Source organism: Strigops habroptila, chromosome 4, assembly GCF_004027225.2.
Source record: "Strigops habroptila isolate Jane chromosome 4, bStrHab1.2.pri, whole genome shotgun sequence".
Classification (NCBI taxonomy): domain Eukaryota; kingdom Metazoa; phylum Chordata; class Aves; order Psittaciformes; family Psittacidae; genus Strigops; species Strigops habroptila.
The window spans coordinates 58,714,157-58,732,687 of NC_046358.1; the positions used below are offsets into that span (position 1 = coordinate 58,714,157).

At 41.2% G+C, this 18,531-nt stretch overlaps 1 protein-coding gene across 2 annotated transcripts in view; it reads right to left on the reverse strand.

Annotated features, from left to right (window-relative positions):
• LRP5 (LDL receptor related protein 5) overlaps positions 1–18,531 on the reverse strand; it is a 131,812-nt gene that overhangs the window by 36,577 nt on the left and 76,704 nt on the right. The gene's annotated exons all lie outside the window — the stretch shown is intronic.

Consider the following 18,531-nt stretch of genomic DNA (forward strand, 5'->3'; position numbering starts at 1 on the left):
GCACTGCAAAGGGAGTGTTTTTGGGGGATGGGAGTGAGATTCAGGAGATTTTTAATCTCCATTCATGTCTTGGTCTCAACTGAACTCTACCTGCAGAAACAAGGGATTGCTGGAGTGACTTTCAGTTCTCAACCACAGGGAACAGAAGCCATAAAAATTGTTTCAGGGCACAACAAGGCCTGCACTTGTGATAAGCAAGATCTTAAGGATGTGGAATAAGTGTTGACTCATGCAAATTTGTATTCTGAAAATTGCAGAGAAAGCAAAATAATACTGGAGATGGAATAAGCCCCACATATATACATATGCGCAATATATATGCGCTATTGGTTAATTATTTCATAAGCCATCACTACAATGATCTCGTGCTACCCCATATTGCTTGACATAACGAGATATTCATATGGTCAGACCTTGATCAACAATCATTGGGCAAGATAGGAAATTAAAATGTCCACATACAATTCCCCATGCCACATGCCTAAAGTCACCTCCATCTACTACACAAAGTGCAATAATCTTTTGAGTATTCCAGACGTCTCATCCATGGCAAAGAGCGTGTATTTATAAGACACAGGCAAAATATTTATCTGACAAATCCCCAGATTCCTCCCCATCCTACTTCTTGCCACTGGTAGCTGCAATGTAACTACAGTATTTTTTAAGGTGCTACTTGAAAATTTGTACTATGAGCAGCATTAAGTTCAGTGTCATACTAAAACCAAAACAAAAGACCACAACTGAAGACAATTTATTATCCAATGTGATTCAATGCATTTGCGGCTAGAAATGCATCACAAGTGGACAACTACTGTCCTTAAATTTAGGCTACCATGGCTTGTGATTGAAGTTTTAAATAGTCTCCTCTTCACTATTATTTGGAAATTATTTGTTTATTCAGACTCATACTAACCCTGCATTCTGTAGGTGATTAAGTTGCCTTCACCATGCAACACTTCTATTTTTGTGATTTAAAGACAGCTATGGCCATTTCAATACATATTCCCCTGACTTTTAAATTGCTAAGTGTTTATTTAAGTGCAATTTTTATTTCTTACTTTAAAAATGTCTATACCTTACATGCAATGTAATACTAAACCATTAAATGCCTAACAATATTGTGGGTAGTCAAAATCAACCATCAGTTTTCCCATAATACAGATATTATAAAACAATAAGTTGTAAAGTTTTCTCCATACATGGTAAGCAGCAGAAGCACCTACAATTTCTTTTTTTAACATGACCAATGACAACCACATCTTACTAAATTAGCAGGTGAATTTCATTATATTCACACACACCACGGTAGATATAGAAATAAATTAAAAAATGAAATCTCCACTTTGAAAACCTATAATATTTCACCAATTTGTGAAAACAACATGCATCTCTTCTGTGACATAGTTAATTTGAGCACCACATTTCCCCTGTAGAGAAACACCAATAAAATGTGGTAAAAAATTTTACTATGTGAATTTTATATTTAAAAAAAAAAAATAATAAAAAAAATTGTTAAATGCTAGCACACCGTATTGGGTTTGCATGGCAAGGAGGACTGTCTCCCATGGCAGGAACCCCACACTGCAGCAGGGGAAGAGTGTGAGGAGTCCTCCCTTGAGGAGGAAGAAGCAGCGAGGATGTGTGATGAACTGATCACAACCCCCATTCCCCGTTGCCCAGCACCACTCTCTAGGAGGTAGAGAAAACCGTGAGTGAAGCTGATCCTGCAAGGAAGGGAGGGGTGGGGGGCAGTTGTTTTAAGAGTTGGTTTTATTTCTCATTCCCCTACTCTGTTTTGATTGGCAATAAATTAACTTAATTCCTCTTGAGCTGAGCCTGTTTTGCCTGTGACTGTAATTGTTGAGCGACCTCTCCCTGTCCTTATCTTGACCCGCGAGCCTTTCATTGTATTTTCTCTCCCCTGTCGAGCTGAGGAGGGAGAATGGTAGAGCAGCTTGGTGGGCACCTGGCACACATCTCATCTTCCAGCCACCACCAGCCAGAGAGGTGAGCAGTCAGTGACTGCATCCTATATTTGCCTATGCTATAAACAAAAATCATCACTATAACAGTCTATCTTGCAGTGCTACATTGCGGATGTCTTCAACTGTAGAGAACAACTCCACGAGAACTTTAAGACTATCTAGCAGCTTATGTGAATTTGAACACAGACTACAATGTAAACATCTGGATTCCTTCCTGTTGGAGACAGTTAAAAATAACACTGGCATTCCTGAAAACTAAGCTTCAGGGGAGTTCCGTGTCAGCCTATCAGCATACAATTCTTCTACTACTTGATGAAGTAGCAGAGACTGAAGATTAATGCCTTTTTATTTTGTTAAGCTAAATAGAGTACATTAAAAAAAAATAAAAATATTCAAGCTGTATCTGTGGTTAAAAGCCAAATGGTTCTGCACTTATCTCATGACATCATCTCCAGGCAAACCCCAAATGCTCACTTATTTAAAACAGTATCAATCCCACAGGCAATATGGGTTCAAAAGTCCACTATACATACTCAGGTGCTGGAGGCAAACTGGTGCCACACTAAGGAAACAAGACACCGTTACCTTTATAATGATGCATCAGCATGACAATGATCAAACTATCACATTTCCAACTACTGTTACAGACACAGATAGTAGAACTTTAATTCAAATCTTAGAGATGCTGACTAAAATACACCAGCAAAGATTGGATCCAAAGATGCAGAAACATACATTATTTAAATCCATGTGTACTTGAACCATGTGTTCATGACCCTCATGAAGTTCAACAAGGCCAAGTACAAGGTTCTGCAAAATAGGTTAGGGCAACGCCCAGTATCAGTACAGACTGATGGAGGAACAGATTGAGCAGCGCTTCTGAGAAGGACTTGGGGATACTGGTGGTCAAAAAAATTGGACATGACCCAGCAGGGTGCGCTTGCAGCCCAGAAACCAACAATGTCCTGGGCTGCATCACCAGCAGCGTGACCAGCAGGTCGAAGGAGGGAATTCTTCCCCTCTATGCTGCTCTGGTGAGACCCACCCAGCAGTGCTCATCTAGTTCCAACTCCCCTGCCATGGGCAGGAAACACCTTCCACTAGACCAGGTTGCTCAAAGGCCCATCCAACCTGGCCTTAAACACTTCCAGACATGACGTATTAACTCATCATTTAATACCTGAAATGGTGTGTAGTCTGCCAATTGCAGCCAAAGAGAAACTGTTAAGGTGTATTCCTTATCATTTAGCACAGGGACTAGACTTTTTCTACTCAGGGTTTTCATCCTCTCTCTGTAACTGATGAATGGATCTCGACTTCAGCCAAAGGACAAATGCAACACTAAATCTGCTGTGTTTTCCATACAAAACATTGAGAGCCCTCCTTGAACAGAGGCACACACTAAAAGCCCCTGATTAGTCTTAAGACTTTGATGACAAATTTCCTAATAAGACATCACCAAACTCAGCTAAAATCTGTCGCGGACAAACTGAAATCAACATCAAACCTTAATGAACTGACTTACACAAAAAACCCCACAGTAAGGTGATAAGGTGTGATTTTTATTTTGTTTTTAGATGCTCTGGCAGCGTATGCAAAATGATTTAACAAATATTTCCAAATATAACGCTCAAAAGCTCTTGGCTCTTTGAAGAGATTAAAGTAAAACAATGCAATTGAATTTGACACAGCAGCACGATTCATGTAGTCGAGTTATATTTCAGGTGCACCTGTGAAAAGAACAACTACTCAGCATATGTATAGGATGTCTTTTGACAAAAAGCAAAGAGAACTCGGACACCCTGCTCCTATATTTAATTCATTAAGATAAAACAAAATTTATTCAATTGCTATAGACAAAGCTGCAGTCAAATGGAAACCAATTCTTGGCTGAGCTAAATCACTATGTGAGCAGTAAGCGAACATAACAGGTTGGCAATGTTAAAATTACATGACTGCCATATTATTAGGAGACCTGTGTGGTGGGCTTGTGGGTCTTATGGATCTATTCCTCTTCCCCTGTGGAAGAGAAGAACTATGCTTTCTTTTGCTGGGAGGGTGACTGAGAACTGGAACAGGCTGCCCAGGGAGGTTTTGGAGTCTCCATCCTTGGAGCAGTCTGGTCATGGTCTTCGGCAACTGTCTCTAGGTGGCCCTTCTTGAGCAGGGTGCTGGCACCAGATGACCTCCAGAGGTCCCTTCTAACCTCAACCATTCTGTGATTCTGTGAATGGCTTCTAATGATTCTCACGAGGATACTCTAGAAAAGGCATCTCAAGTGAACAGTGCCCAGTCTTCTTTGGCTGAAGAAAGAACTTGTGAAACCAATCAAGTGGGTGGCAGTCAACAGGGAAAGAAAAAGACAATGGAAAATGGAGAGAAGTGGAAAACTCTGGAGGGTAAAGAAGTCTGCCTCCAAGAGAGAAGAGTGAAGCAGCTGTGAGCAGTCTATACCACAGCCTATATTCAGCTGAGTGTAAGCCATTTGTTAGTATTTCCAACAGCTGAAACACAACCATCTTTCATCAGTGCTTCTGGATAAAAGTGAACCCCTTTTTTATTTTCTGGTCTGAAGGGGCTTAATGCTAGGCATGTATTGGCAGATGCTGGCAAACTGTCTTTTCTGAAAAGAGCATAACATTACAACAAACAGTAACAGAATCAATATATATAAAAGGGTAGGAATGGATAGACAACAGACATATCTGGCTATTTTCCACATAAAAAGACTACCCACATCTCTTAGCAATCTGTTGCCTCAAGCACTTAAGACTCGAGAATTTAGAAAGCAGTTCCTCATCACTGTCAATAATTTCTGTCCACCTTGACAATAGTTAGGCTATCTGGTAAAAGCTGCTTCATAAGAAAAATTCATAAGGTTTCAATTGTCATAACATTTTGTGGATTAATCCTACATGTGCTATTGTGGCTCTTTTTTCAAATCATTCTCATTTCAGGTAAGTTTTGATGTTGATGTACATTATTATTATTTTCTGATCTCTCACATTGCTAGGTGTTAGTGTTCATTGCCAATTGCAAACTATCACTCATTTCTCACTGCAGAACATGCCATTTAGTTTGTCAAGGATGGAGGATGACAAGACATTTCTCCTAGGACTTCACAAAATCTTCTTAGTTCCAGAGAGAGTATTGCATTTTTGGGCAAGATTTTCAAAACACTGATTGATGGATAAATTTCTTCTTCTTGGAAAGGTTGTGTTAACATGATTGAGATTTTGAACCTGCTTATATTTTATAAATCTCATCTAGGAGCAAATAATGTTCTCCATATGAGTTACATCAGCCTGACAGTTCAGAACTTTGTTGTGTTCACAGGATATCAAAGGATTTAGCATGCAGCTGGTGAATTCTGTAACTTATCTCTTCTAAGCAGGAACACGATGGCATGCTTCAAAACTCCTTAAAAGGGGAAAATGTTAAACACAAACATTCTCGAAATAATTTATGGCAACTGGTGGCTAGACCCTAAAACATAGAGGATCTACTGAATTAGTATTTTGGTTTTATTTTTAGGTGTAAGTCGCTTATTTAATACACTTCAGGGAAATTTTACCTTCTGTAAGTACTTTTTCATTCTGAAATATTGACCAACATGAGTTAAGTTTAAGGGGGCATGCGACAACTCTAAAGTTTAGCTAGCATCCATTATGAAAAGAATATGCCTTTCCAACTTCTTAACTTCACCACAGCACAATGATCAGAAGCCACTTGTAGCTCTTCACATCCTCTTCATACTTCGTAGGCATGTACAGTGCTTCACAGACCCAAATGATGAAACTTTTATGCTCTAAGTCATCAGAAGTGTCACATACGGAAATGCCATTGGAAGTCAAAGGTTAAAATAACAGACCCTACATTAGCTGACATGTCCATCTATTCACAGTAGTACACCTTGCAGAATGGATGCTTTTTTCCTCATTTAATAATAGATAAGCCAAATCTCATGTACCTCCCTTCTTCAGAAATTGAATCAAGGTTCTCTCATTAAACAAATATTCCTGTCAAAAGGAGAAAGATGAAATATTAGTCCAATACAAATACAAGCAAAGGCAGTAGGCATACGATGACTCTTTGGAGGGAGACGATGGAAAGCTAAGGGACTCCTGTATGTATCTATACGTGTTCATTCAGTTTCTCATCTCATGAAGTCTCCTGGCCCAAGTAAATAGCCAACTGTGATCATGACTCCCTCCTATTTGTACTGTTCATAGAAACACTGCATTAGACTAATCCAATAAATTTAGTCTTATATACCACCGCATGGGGTGTATGTCGACAAAGCACAAGTAAAAGCCATGCACAGAAACCTAAACTAGGTTGTCCACAGTTAGATCCAGTATCAACAGCTGTACAGAGCCCAGGGTGGGAAATCAATGTGAATTTGAACTACAACCTTTTTTTAAAGAATTCATTAATGACAGCATTCCCTTCTCGAAGGCCAGCACAACTGAAAACCTGATATTACAGGAGACGGGTCTTACAAGAAAGGACAACGAAACACTAATAACTGTATTTTTATGATTTTGGATGGGAGGGCTTGTTTTTAGAAGGATGGTTATTTCTAAAATAGTTGCTTCTGTAGCACACAAGTAACATTGCAGCCCAGGCTAGAACAAGAGTGATGGAGTACTACATTTTTTAAATCTAATTTTAAGAAAGCATTTCATGTAAGCCACAAATACACTCCTCTAACAGTACATTTTAATTTAGGTAAAGGGCAAAGACAAAAATGCTGATCACTAAACCTTTAGCTCCCAAGCACCCAAACTACATGGATCAACTGTTGCCCTTTCATGTCAAGGAAAAAAACCCCAAGCTTAAAAATACTTGAAAGATGAGAAAGTTGGTCAGGTAAATAGCATATGCATACCCAGCTTTTCCTCTTCTGTAGATACCTGTTTTGGTTCACTGTTGGATTCAGACACTAGGAACAGATGGACTTTGGCCTGACCCCAGATGCCCTTTTTTAATTTCTCAGCTCAGAAGAGGTCAATGGCACAACCGAAAGATGTAGGGGTATTCACAGAAGTCCATTTAGGAATCAGATATCTAATATTAGAAAAGAAATCATGTTCTACTGGAAAACGAATCAAAAAAGCTGCTTCTGTGAAAATACCTACAAAATCAAAGAATGTTTCCAAAAATACTTTTGTGTAAAAGGAAAAAAAAAAAGAAATCTTACCATTTTCCAGCCAAGAAAATCTGAAGTATGGTAATTCAAACAGTATTATGGTATATTTGCTAATAGCCTGGATAGGTGGATTCTTCACTGGGTAAAAAACTGGCTAGATGGCTGAGCCCAAAACTGTAGCGGTGAATGATGCCACATGTAGTTGGTGACCGGCCACTAGTGGTGTCCCCAGGGCTGGATATTGGGGACAGTCTTGTTCAATACCTTTATTGATGATCTGGATGAGGGGATCAAGAGCATCCTCAGTAAGTTTGCAGACGACACCAAGTTGGGTGGCAGTGTTGATCTGCTGGAGGATAGGAAGGCTCTGTAGAGGGATCTGGACAGGCTGGATCAGTGGGCTGTGGCCAACGGTATGAGGTTCAACAAGGCTCAGTGCTGGGTCCTACACTTGGTCCACAACAACCCCTTGCAATGCTCCAGGCTTGGGGAAGAGTGGCTGGAAAGCTGTTTGATGGAAAAGGACCTGGAGGTGCTGCTTGACGGAGCTGAGCATGAGCCAGCTTGTGCCCAGGCAGCCAAGGTGGCCAACGGCATCCTGGCACGCATCAGTAATAATGTGCTCAGCAGAGCCAGGACAGTGATCATCCCCTTGTACTGTGCACTGGTGAGGCTGCACCTCAAGTCCTATGTTCAGTTCTGAGCCCCTCAGTGCAAGAGAGATATTGAGATGCTGGAGCGGGTCTTAGAGAAGGGCAACATCTGTTCCCACATCGATCATTCTATGTTTCTGTGTGATTGCTGTTTATGAAGCCTTTTTATAAGCAGAGATGAGTCCTTCCCACCTCCATTATTTGCACCCCATCTTGTACCCTGTAAATTCCTCCACACTGTGGTCTCCAGCACATATGGAATGCATTTTGAACACACAGTCTGCCACCTGTGGTAACTGAGAACCACAACACTCTTACAAAACAAGAAACGTCAATCCCAGTTTTGGTGCAATTATGTTAATAAGCTTCAAACATAACCATAATGAAAAGAAAAAAAAACAACTCTGTATTTTCTTTAGAATGAGTTAATTAGATAAAAAAAAAGAAAAAGCTGCACCTTGCTAAATTAAGCTGCAGACAGAACCTTGGACCACGTGGTTTAGGGCAAGGTGTCCCTGCCCATGGCAGGGGGGTTGGAACTAGATGATCTTAAGGTCCTTTCCAACCCTTACGATTCTATGATTCTATGATTCTAAGTTTTAATTTTTCTTGTAGATTAAAAAAATAATCTTTTAAAACCTAGTTTTGTAAGGTAAACTTAATATTTCAGATATATTTCTAGGCATTATTTAAAATATATGTCTTGTTAACAACATACCATTTCTGTTTGGTTTTGCTATCTACAGGTTATTATCATCCCATAGGTGTAAAGTCCCCCATATATAGACAGCAGCAGCACCTTTCTAGATAGTTTGTAAGTAAGTAATAATCCCATAATAGCTGACACATCAGCTCCTGAAATGTTATTTCCCTTCATGATCCCCCGTCTTTTCACATACTTAATGAACCATTTACCAGTAGAACAGGAAGAACCTCTGCAGCATTATCACAGATTTAATCAAGACTTCCTTTTTGTCAGATCTGTGTGTTCCATTCAATTAGAAAACTCACCTTATGACATTAGAAAAAGTTTATGAATTGCTGATGTAGCTGGGCAAACCTGCATGGCACGTGTCAGACTTGCAGGATACAGACTGGTACCAAAGAGAAAAACATATTTCTCCCAGTACTGCGCAGGCTCAGCAGACTCCCGTGATCTTCATTTGGGATACATGTATCACACCCAGCTTTTGGCGTATCAGAGAGCAGACTGCTAGCTAACAAGTATTTCTCAGATATATCACTACCTCCCTCTTAGCATTTGTTTTACATGAATTTTAGGAAAGCACTGGTGTACTACAAGTTTGCCCTTCCCAGAGCTTGTGGTTAATGAACGTGAGTGACTTGGCTGCCTCGTGACCCAAATTCTACAAAAAGCACACAACGGAGCAGGAGGAGGATTCCTAACTCAAGACCGTGGTTTCATTGACTCTCAGTGTCCTGTTCACTGCACTACAGGACTTATTTCCCCCACTCTGAAGGCGTATGCACCTCCTTTGTGTGTACACTTGTGGATAATGTAAAAGTGTTTCTCCTCTAAGAAGAGGTCTATTTTTATAAGGAACAAGCATACTCACACAAAAAACAAAACAAAACAAAACAGAAAAAGTAGCATCTGATTTTGGTATTGCGCTTGCCATGTTCTCTTCGTAAGCTGTGCTGAGTGACAATCCGAGCTCCCTTTTTTGGTTGTTTAGTCAAGATGCAGTCTTCCTCAGCATACCACAGCTAATACTCCACTCATTCCTTCAGCCAACTTTAGAACAAAGCAGCTCATAAAAAGGCTAGAAAGTCTATTTTAGCTACCTTTTGCCTTTTCATTGAAGAAGCGTGCTGCAAAATCACACCAGCTATTCAGAATGAGACACTGTGCTGCATTCATATTTCATGTGTATAAATCAGTCCCGTCAGCCTCTCACTCGAGGGTCAAGTCCAGCACCAGAGAGTGCTGGCTGAGATCCACCTCTTGGGAATGTGCCACCTATGGGGCTCTAGGTATAAGGCCCCAGGTACCAACTGAAACTGGGTTGTGAGGACAACCCCTCTACCCTTTACCAGAGACCTCTGCAACCCCATGTGGTGGTAATCACTCATTTAGCAATCTCAGTAACTGCGAGTGGTTTTGTTTTTATGATCATCTCCACCAAGTTTGCAGGCCTGCAAAAAGACCTGGTTTCAGTTTTCATGGACACAAATATTTAACTTCTTTTCTAAAGTTAGATTTAGACTCTGGCTCAAAGTGCAGGGCCCCAACACTTGTGAAGCATGCTACCCCTGTTCCAAAAAAGGCTCAGCATTCCTCTTTCAGTTCCAGCTATCCTTTTGATCTCATACCTTGCACAGCACTCCTGGCTTTAAGACTGCTGTACCATTCAGTGGTAAGTGCAGAACAAAATGATGTAAGAGTTTAAGGGATGAGACCGTCCTCATCAAAAAGCTAGGCCCTGCATTTTTGGGTTTTGTGGGTTTATTTATTTATAATTAGCTGAAAGGGGTTCATTTCTATACACCATTTCACCAGTACTGGTTTACAACTGCATTGGAAAACACTGAAACAAACAGCTACAAAACCAAAAAACACACCATAAAGTGGCCATGGAGGCATTCTCCAAACAGACAAAACATTCAGAAGGCTCTCTGGGGACAAAAACCCCCACAACCCTCTAGATAGCTAAAGATAAAATAAATTTTTTAATTTTCCATCACCCTAAGAGAAGGAAAAACCTACAGCCAGCTGCGTCTTGATGTAGTTCTGCTTAGCACGGCTTACAGAGCAAAAACTACCTCAAGATGGGACCTGGTTAGTTTGCAGCCTCTGAGAAGGACTAGTAGGTATATGCTGCTTGTTCTGGGGAGGAGAGAAGAGAGAAGAGAGAAGAGAGCTTACTGCAAGTAACACCCAGTCAGAACTGTGAGATCTGACTGGGTTCACCTTGGCTTCTGAGAGCCACAAGATCTTTCTCCTCTTCCTCAAGCCATTTCTGATATGACCAGGATCCACATTGCCTCCTCAACCAGAGCAAAAGGAGGAGTTGAGTGGATAACTTTTATGTCCCAGCAGAGCTCAAGGGAGGGAAGCAAAGAAGAATCAGAGTGACAGATGCAAAGGTGGCCAACAAAAATGAGCCTACTAATCTGGCTGGGGCAGAGAAGATAAAGACGCAGACTGCCATATACTAAGTAGCTGCAGTTCTGTCTAATCTGGGGAACAGCAGACCAACTGGACCTGCCTTTCAGAAGATGCCATCTCCTGAAGGCTGCAGAACAGGACACAGAAGAGCTGCCTCTGTGAAAACAAATTGTTGAGCTGACAGGAAAAGTAAGACCATCTTTAACTGACAAGGATGAGGATCAACGTAACACAGAGGCTGTGCGTGCTTTGCAATGTTGGAAGGTTCATGTTCCCTCAGACAGAGGACAGGCACTCAGAGGAGGCAGGGTGGTAAGCTTAATGTAGCTGGAGCAGAGAAATGATAATGTTCATCATTCCTTTTAAGAGTTCATCCATAAACTGGGATGAAACACATTTTAAACATACATAACTCCCTCTCATGCTTCACACGATGTCTATGTGCATACACAGCTGTTAAGACCATTAACACTCCCTCGGATCTTGCAGCAGGTTACAGAAATTATTGTCACTGTACCTATTAAGTAGTAACTGGGGGAAGTTTCTGGCCTTGGTTTTCACTTCTCAAAGCGGGAATAAAAATCCTGTTTTCCCAGTGCACTGATACCTCAGTTCCAGGATGATGTTTGTTTATTGAACCAGGGTAGGTAGAACAAAGGGCAAAAGGGGACGCATGTGAGATAGATCCAAATTCCCATATTTAAGAGATGTTTTGGAAAGCTGAGAAAGCAAGCAAGGAAAAAGCATGACCCTAGCTTCGTTTTGATAAAGAACAACTTGACTAGATCAACACAGGTTTTAACATCTAAATTAAAGAATGATGATAATAACTTCTTCAAGAATGGGATTAAACAAATGATCATGTCAGCATGGAAAAGTGGAGGAAAGGGCAGAACAGAATGTGGCTGGAACACCGCCAACATTAAATGTTTACTAAAGAACCCTGCAAACAAGAGCTAACTCACTAATTGCACCTACAGTGATAACACTCATCACTTTCTCCAAATCCCATACATCCTTCTTATTCTACAAACTTTTTCCAGAAACTCACAAACCTTCTCTTTTACTATATGTGTGGAAGAAATGGGATGCTAGAGTGGAAAGACTTCTTCTTTTTTACCTTCTACTGGCCACCTGGCAAGACTGAACTAGTCTCTTCATTTCAGTGCCTCTGTCTCTCCCTCTCCTCTTTTCTTTTGTCTGTTTAGCTTTGGGGCTTAGTGGGTGGCTGCCTTGGTGTTGTGGTGTTGTTTGTTTGGTGTTTGGTTGGGGTTTTTTTTTTGTAACTTACATTTGGCATTTTACTTAAATCTTCAGCTCTTGAGACACATTGACTGGGTGGGAATCTTGGCTTAAATTCTAATATAAATGTTTCAAGTGTTCTGGGTTTCAGAGAAATTTAAACTATGTAACATGAATCCCCGAAAGGCTTAAAAGAAAAGGGCAAGCAGCAAGTTACAAAAAAAATCATTTTAAGTCCCCATTTTTAAGCAGATCGCCTTTAGGGAGAAGAGCTGTTTCATGCATGAGCTGCACTGCCTGGGGCAATGGGACAAACCCATCGTCTGGGTTTAGTCATACTGGAACAACCACACACTGTGTTTTCAGGCGCATTAGCAAGATTCAGAATCTTCATTAGGAACCGAAAAAATAATCTTCGCTTCCTCCTTAACAGGAACATTCTCATGAAAGCAATGCCTTGAGTAAAGGCTGAGAAAGGATTTGGCTACATGTATGCATGTATAAACACAGATACACACATACACACATACATTTGTATGTGTGTGCATATAAACGCATACGTCTGTGTTTCTAGTATGTTTTCAGAAATTCTATTTCCTGCTGGAAGATTCAAAGATGGGAATCCATGGACAAATCAGTTACGTATTCTTTACTGCTCAAGCCAAATATTCCTGGTGATACATAATGAGATTTTACATACTTTGTGCCTCATTGACTAATTAGATCAGTGCAGGCTACTCCCCCTGTCCCTCCCTTTTTGTACTAGGGACTTTCATTGCCTGTAGCTACACAAGTGTGGTTGCTTTTACCAAATACTTGTAGATACTGCTAATGGCTTCATTTGAAGTCCGCATTGCTGCACATTAGTATGGAGGAGGGGGGGTTGGTTGTGTATTTTAATCCATATTGTAATTGCTTTGATGTTGTTTGTAACGACGAGTATGTTTTTATTTATACATATCAGAGATGTTACAGGAATTTGTGCTTCCCAAAGGATTAGATTTCCACTATCAAACAAACACAGTGTATACTTAGAAGAAGGGGGAGACTAACTAAAGGTCAATTTTCCGCTTACAAACTACAGTGCTTAGCCTCTTTCACAGTTCTTTCCATCCATGGATCCAAGCACTTGTACAGAAAGCTATCAGTTATCTCCACCTTGCATGCAAGAAAACTGAGTCAGGACACTGCCACACACCACTGTAGGTGACACAGATGGTTAATGCAGCGTTAGCAGAGTCACAAGACCCACTGCTGCCTCCAGATTGACACTGTCACCCTATGTTTTGAAAAAACACACAGGAACCACCAGAAATAAGGATCCATAATTTTACAATCCCTGACAGGCAGCGCGTAAGAGGGCAGAAAGAACAAAGTTGAGGAGAAGGTTTGGCTGAAGATATTTTTAAAATTGAACCATGAGAATATATAGAATCACAGACTAGTTTGGGTTGGAAGGCACCTTAAAGATCATTTAATTCCAGCCCCCCTGCCATAGGCAGGGAATGTATATGGCTCCTGCTACTTCTCCTGCTTCCAAAAGCTGAGACCACAAACCACAGCACTACTTTTTCTCTCCCTTCAGAAGCTCAAAGTCCATGCAGAAGTTATTACAGTCTCTTGAAATTAAATATATATGAAACTGCACCTCCACAAAACAGAAAAATGGTACCTCATTGCTAACCCCCAATGTCATATACTTAGTACCCAAGATAGAGATGACTATTTTGGGGAAACAACCCCACTGCCATTTATCGAAGTTTCTGCTGCAGCTCACTTCCACGTAGATAAAAGTCTGAGTGCAAAGTCTTACTGTATAAATGCCTGGAAAATAAATCTGTCTTGCCAAAGTGAGTTTTGCCTCCCAGTTGTCATTCTGAGAGTGCTGCGGGAGCCTTTAACATTTGAGTTTCACAAATTCCTCTTAGCCTCAATAAACATTTAATTTTAACATGAGTATCTTAAAATCACAGTATTTGATCACTTGGAATGGCAGAAGAACTTCTCACAGAGTACTCTGTGGACTCTCCACAACCTCCCTTTCAGAATGAAACTTCAGCTTGGGGTATCTGTGTCTCTCCATATGTATTCAATGTTTTGCTTTGGCTAATTTAGTTGTTCATTATCATTATAGCATTCTGGTGGAAAGAAATTACAAGGGTGAAAGTAAGGAGAATGACACTGTTATAACACTCCACATCTGCTAGAAAAGGCACTTCTACAGACCTTTCAGGATCTTATCATAGAATCAGAGAGCAGTTTGGGCTGGAAGGGACCTCAAAGCTCACCTAGTTCCAATTTCCTGCCATGGGCAGGGACAACTTCCACTAGACCAGGTTGCCCAAAGCCCTGTCCAACCTGGCCTTGAACACTGCCAGGGATGGGGCAGCCACAGCTTCTCTGGGCAACCTGCGCCAGCACCTCACCACTCTCACAGGGAAGAACTTCTTCCTAATATCTCATCTAAATCTCCCCTCTGCCAGTTTAAAGCCATTCCCCCTTGTCCTGTCCCTATAGGCCCTTCTGAAAACAGTCAGATTCACTGCAGAGCTACAGAAGGAAGAGAGCTCATAGTTACTATGTGGAGAACCCGGATGCTTCTGCCTGCCAGAACTGCACTCTTCGCTCATGGTGTGTAAAAAAACCGGAGCTTTTCTCTGACCCAGTGAGTGGCACATATTATAAGCAGTTTTTAGACACTAAGAAAGCTGCTGCAATCACTCATTTATTTAAGGAATGCAAGCTCCATGTGACTAACAGCTCCCAGTACTGCTGCTGGACAAGACTAAACTATGTCATTCTCCTATGACCCAACTGACCACGATGAGATGGCACTGCACCTCCCTGGTGAAGAGGGGTAAGGACAGATGGAAACCAACCCAGCCTGGTATGCCAGGCACTGCGATAACCCCAGCTGAACACATAGGGTCTTACCTGCTACAGAGTATGGCTTAAGGCTATGCCTGAGCCTTCTGCAAGGATGACAAGACAGGTCACAGGGATGCTGCAGAGAACCCTGTGTGCCAGCAGAGGTACAGACTCATGGAGGGCCTCACCCCCTGATGTTATTAAACAAGGCTGAAAATCAGAGACAGTAATCTAAACAGACCAAAAGAATTAATTTTCTACTCAAGTTACTGGGTTGACATAAAAGAACAGCATTTATAACAAGCGCTCCGTGCATCTATTAGAAACATATGGGGTTTTTGAGCCTGAGGACATGGGAGGAGGCAGCCACTGTGACTACAAAAATGTCAGTTTCCTGTTTAAATTTGGGACTGTATTTAGACTTGAAGGTTTATCATCCAAGAGGTTTCTCTGGATAAAGGGAAGGTTTGTTTGTTTGTTTGTATTAGGGATAAGGCAGTTAGCTTCCGGATTGGGATCACAGTGTTTGTATTTGTCAACAGATTTACTCAAACATTGCCCATGAGGAATTTGTTTCAGTACATCCAATACCAATCCCTTTGGTTTTTTGGGTTTTTTTTTGTTTTGTTTTATTTTTTAAGAATTGGTCATATCCATATAAAAAATATTTTAAATTTTGGGAATACCAGGACTAAGCAGCTGCTACATAGTAAACTATTAGATACTTAGTTCCTCTCAAAAAGGAAGCTGAAGCATATTTGATCAGAAATAGGAGATTTCCCATGACCTTCCATTCTCTGCCTGTATCTTAAAGCCAATGTGTGAGCTCCAACTGTATATTCAACACAAGAGACTTTTACCTACCACTTGACTGTGAACAGCTGGCACAGCCTACTCAGTTGGTTCCCTAAGGAACTGTCAAAAGCAGCTGCAACATGGAGAAAAAAACCATACTTGCAAAAAGCTAGGCTGAAAACTTTCACCCACTTGTTTGAAGAGATATCAGGGTGAGAAGTTGACAAGTGACATGCCTTTGGCTTGTCTAATACTCACCTCTCCAAAGCAGAAGGAATTTAACTTATTGAAATGAATTTCATCTCACTCTTTGCTGGGGTCTCTAGCAGAGAAGCTTGAGTCCATTCACTTTAAAACCAAGGCTGAAAAGGACAGTGGTTCTCAAGCTGGCTCACCAACGAATTAGTTGCTTCAGAAATCAAAGACAGGCAAAGACCTGGATGTTATCAGAATAAACTGAGCCTCATCTGCTGACGTAAACTTGCCATAAGTTAATACAGGATACAGATGCATAAGACTTCTTCACTCTACCTATGCCTCTCCTCCAAAGCTTGTTTCAGCATGGAGAAACTGAATGACAAAACATGTCAAGTTTAATTTGAAGAAAACCAAAATTACCTCACCTGTTCCAGCATTCATCTATAGCATAAGGTATTCCACTCCACTTTGGAGAGTGGACTGATCTGACATGTTTAAGAACTTAGTCTGTTGCTCCAGGTTGGACAGGTATTGGAGCAACTTGGTCTAGTCAAAGGTGTCCCAGCCTGTGCCAGGGGGTTGGAACTAGATGAGTTTTAAGGTCACTTCTAACCCAAACCATTCTGTGATTCTACGAATAATCTGTAGCAGCAGATTATCTTTCATCTCAGCCCATCTTCCCCCTCGCAAAACTCATTGTCAAGCTCTTCTCTTTTGAGAGCCATTTGATATATGTTTTCAACTTCTTTCACACAACAACTGAGCAAACTGGGATATTCACCAATAAAAGCATTTAACTTCACATTGACAAAACTGTCCTGTGCCAGGTGCCCTACTACAATCACAAGTTCAAACTTTCAAAAGCCAGGAAATACATAATAGAGGCAAAAACTGATGCAACCTTTACTTTGTTCTTAAAAATGGTAAGTAACAGCTAGCATTGACTTCCATACCTTGTAGCACCATCAACAGGTTACTGATAACTATGAAAATGAAGAAAAAAAAAAAGCAGCCAGCTATCTTGTAGGTCCCAACCATCTCAGAGGTAGAAGACAACAAAAAACATGTATGAGAAGCTCTTGACTACACAAGGGTGGCATCAAGTGCCCTCATTCTGTGGAACAAATGGGATTCGTCCTCCCTGTGAACCGTTTCCAGTTCCATAGCAGGAACAACCAACTGACAAAGCAGAACTGTCGTGAGGGTGTTACTCACACCAAAAGGAGATCCTGTTAATGCACAAGTACCATACAAAGTCTCCAGACCCACATTTCACAATGCCATGAATGCAAAGCGTTGAAGACAAGGAGGATATGATGTTGCTTTTGCTGCCTGTATGGCCATGCCAGAAGCATGTTGATAAAACAAGAACAAAGGCAAATGCTTGTACCAAGACCCATTTTGACATTTGGTCTGCTACTGAACCCTCAAAGGCAGATTCACAAGATAAAAACATTAAAATAGTAAGAAAAAACATAGGGAACAAAGAGCAGAGGCTGAAGGAGCAGCAGTGACACTTCACAGAGATACCTTGAATCTCCCCATTTCCTGGCATCAGTCAGTTTGCATTTATGTAGCACTTCACAGGCCTTAAATTAGTAAGGCATCAACAAGCTGGAAAACACTAATCTTCCTCCACTGCAGGGGCACATGATGCTGAAATGCCCAATCCAAGGTCTTGCAGCAAGTCAGTACAAGTACTACCTACTTAATTTTGTCCTCTGGGGATCTACTTTATGCTGGAAGATTTCCCAACTCAACTCCGCCAGAAATACCCACCCAGAGGGCAGAGGAACATCTCATACTGAGGGAAAGAGTGCTGGTGCTCTCTGGACAGCATAAGAATGACACTGAGCAAATGACCTTCCCAGCTCTAGCACAGGCTGAGGGGTATGACTTCTTCCACACTCCTACCCCTCCCAACTTTTAGACCTGGCCCAAGTCCCAAATCTAACTGCCTCCAGGCAGTTCACCTAACTGAAACATGTCTCAATTTAATAATTGCCAACATGAAGGGCAATGATGCTTCCTACCTACAAGAGCTCTTCAACTTTCTAGAAGTGGGTGGTGCAAAGTTTAAACCTTCCTGAAAAGGGAAGTACTTATGTTTCACTGCTTCACAGGATGTTCTTGAAAAGTCACTGCAAAATACAGTATCTCTCTAGGGGAGCAAAGGCCCCAGGCTGGGCGTTATTCAACTTCTCCTGGGCCACCAGAATGCAACCAGCCCTTAAGAAAAACAAATAAACAAATAGGAACAACCCAAATCTGGGAGTTTTGTAATTACTAGTCTAGAAGAATCTTCAGAATGTTCTGGTTCTGACCTCTGTCACTTCCCAGATTCCCTGTGGAACCTGGCATTAATTGCTCATTCTTCTTGTGCCCATTTCCAAGTGGGCATTTCCAAATAATAGAAGCATAGAATCACAGAGTGGTTTCTGTTTGAAGGGACCTTAAAGACCATCTAGTTCCAATCCCCTGCCACAGGCAGGGACACCTTCCACTAGA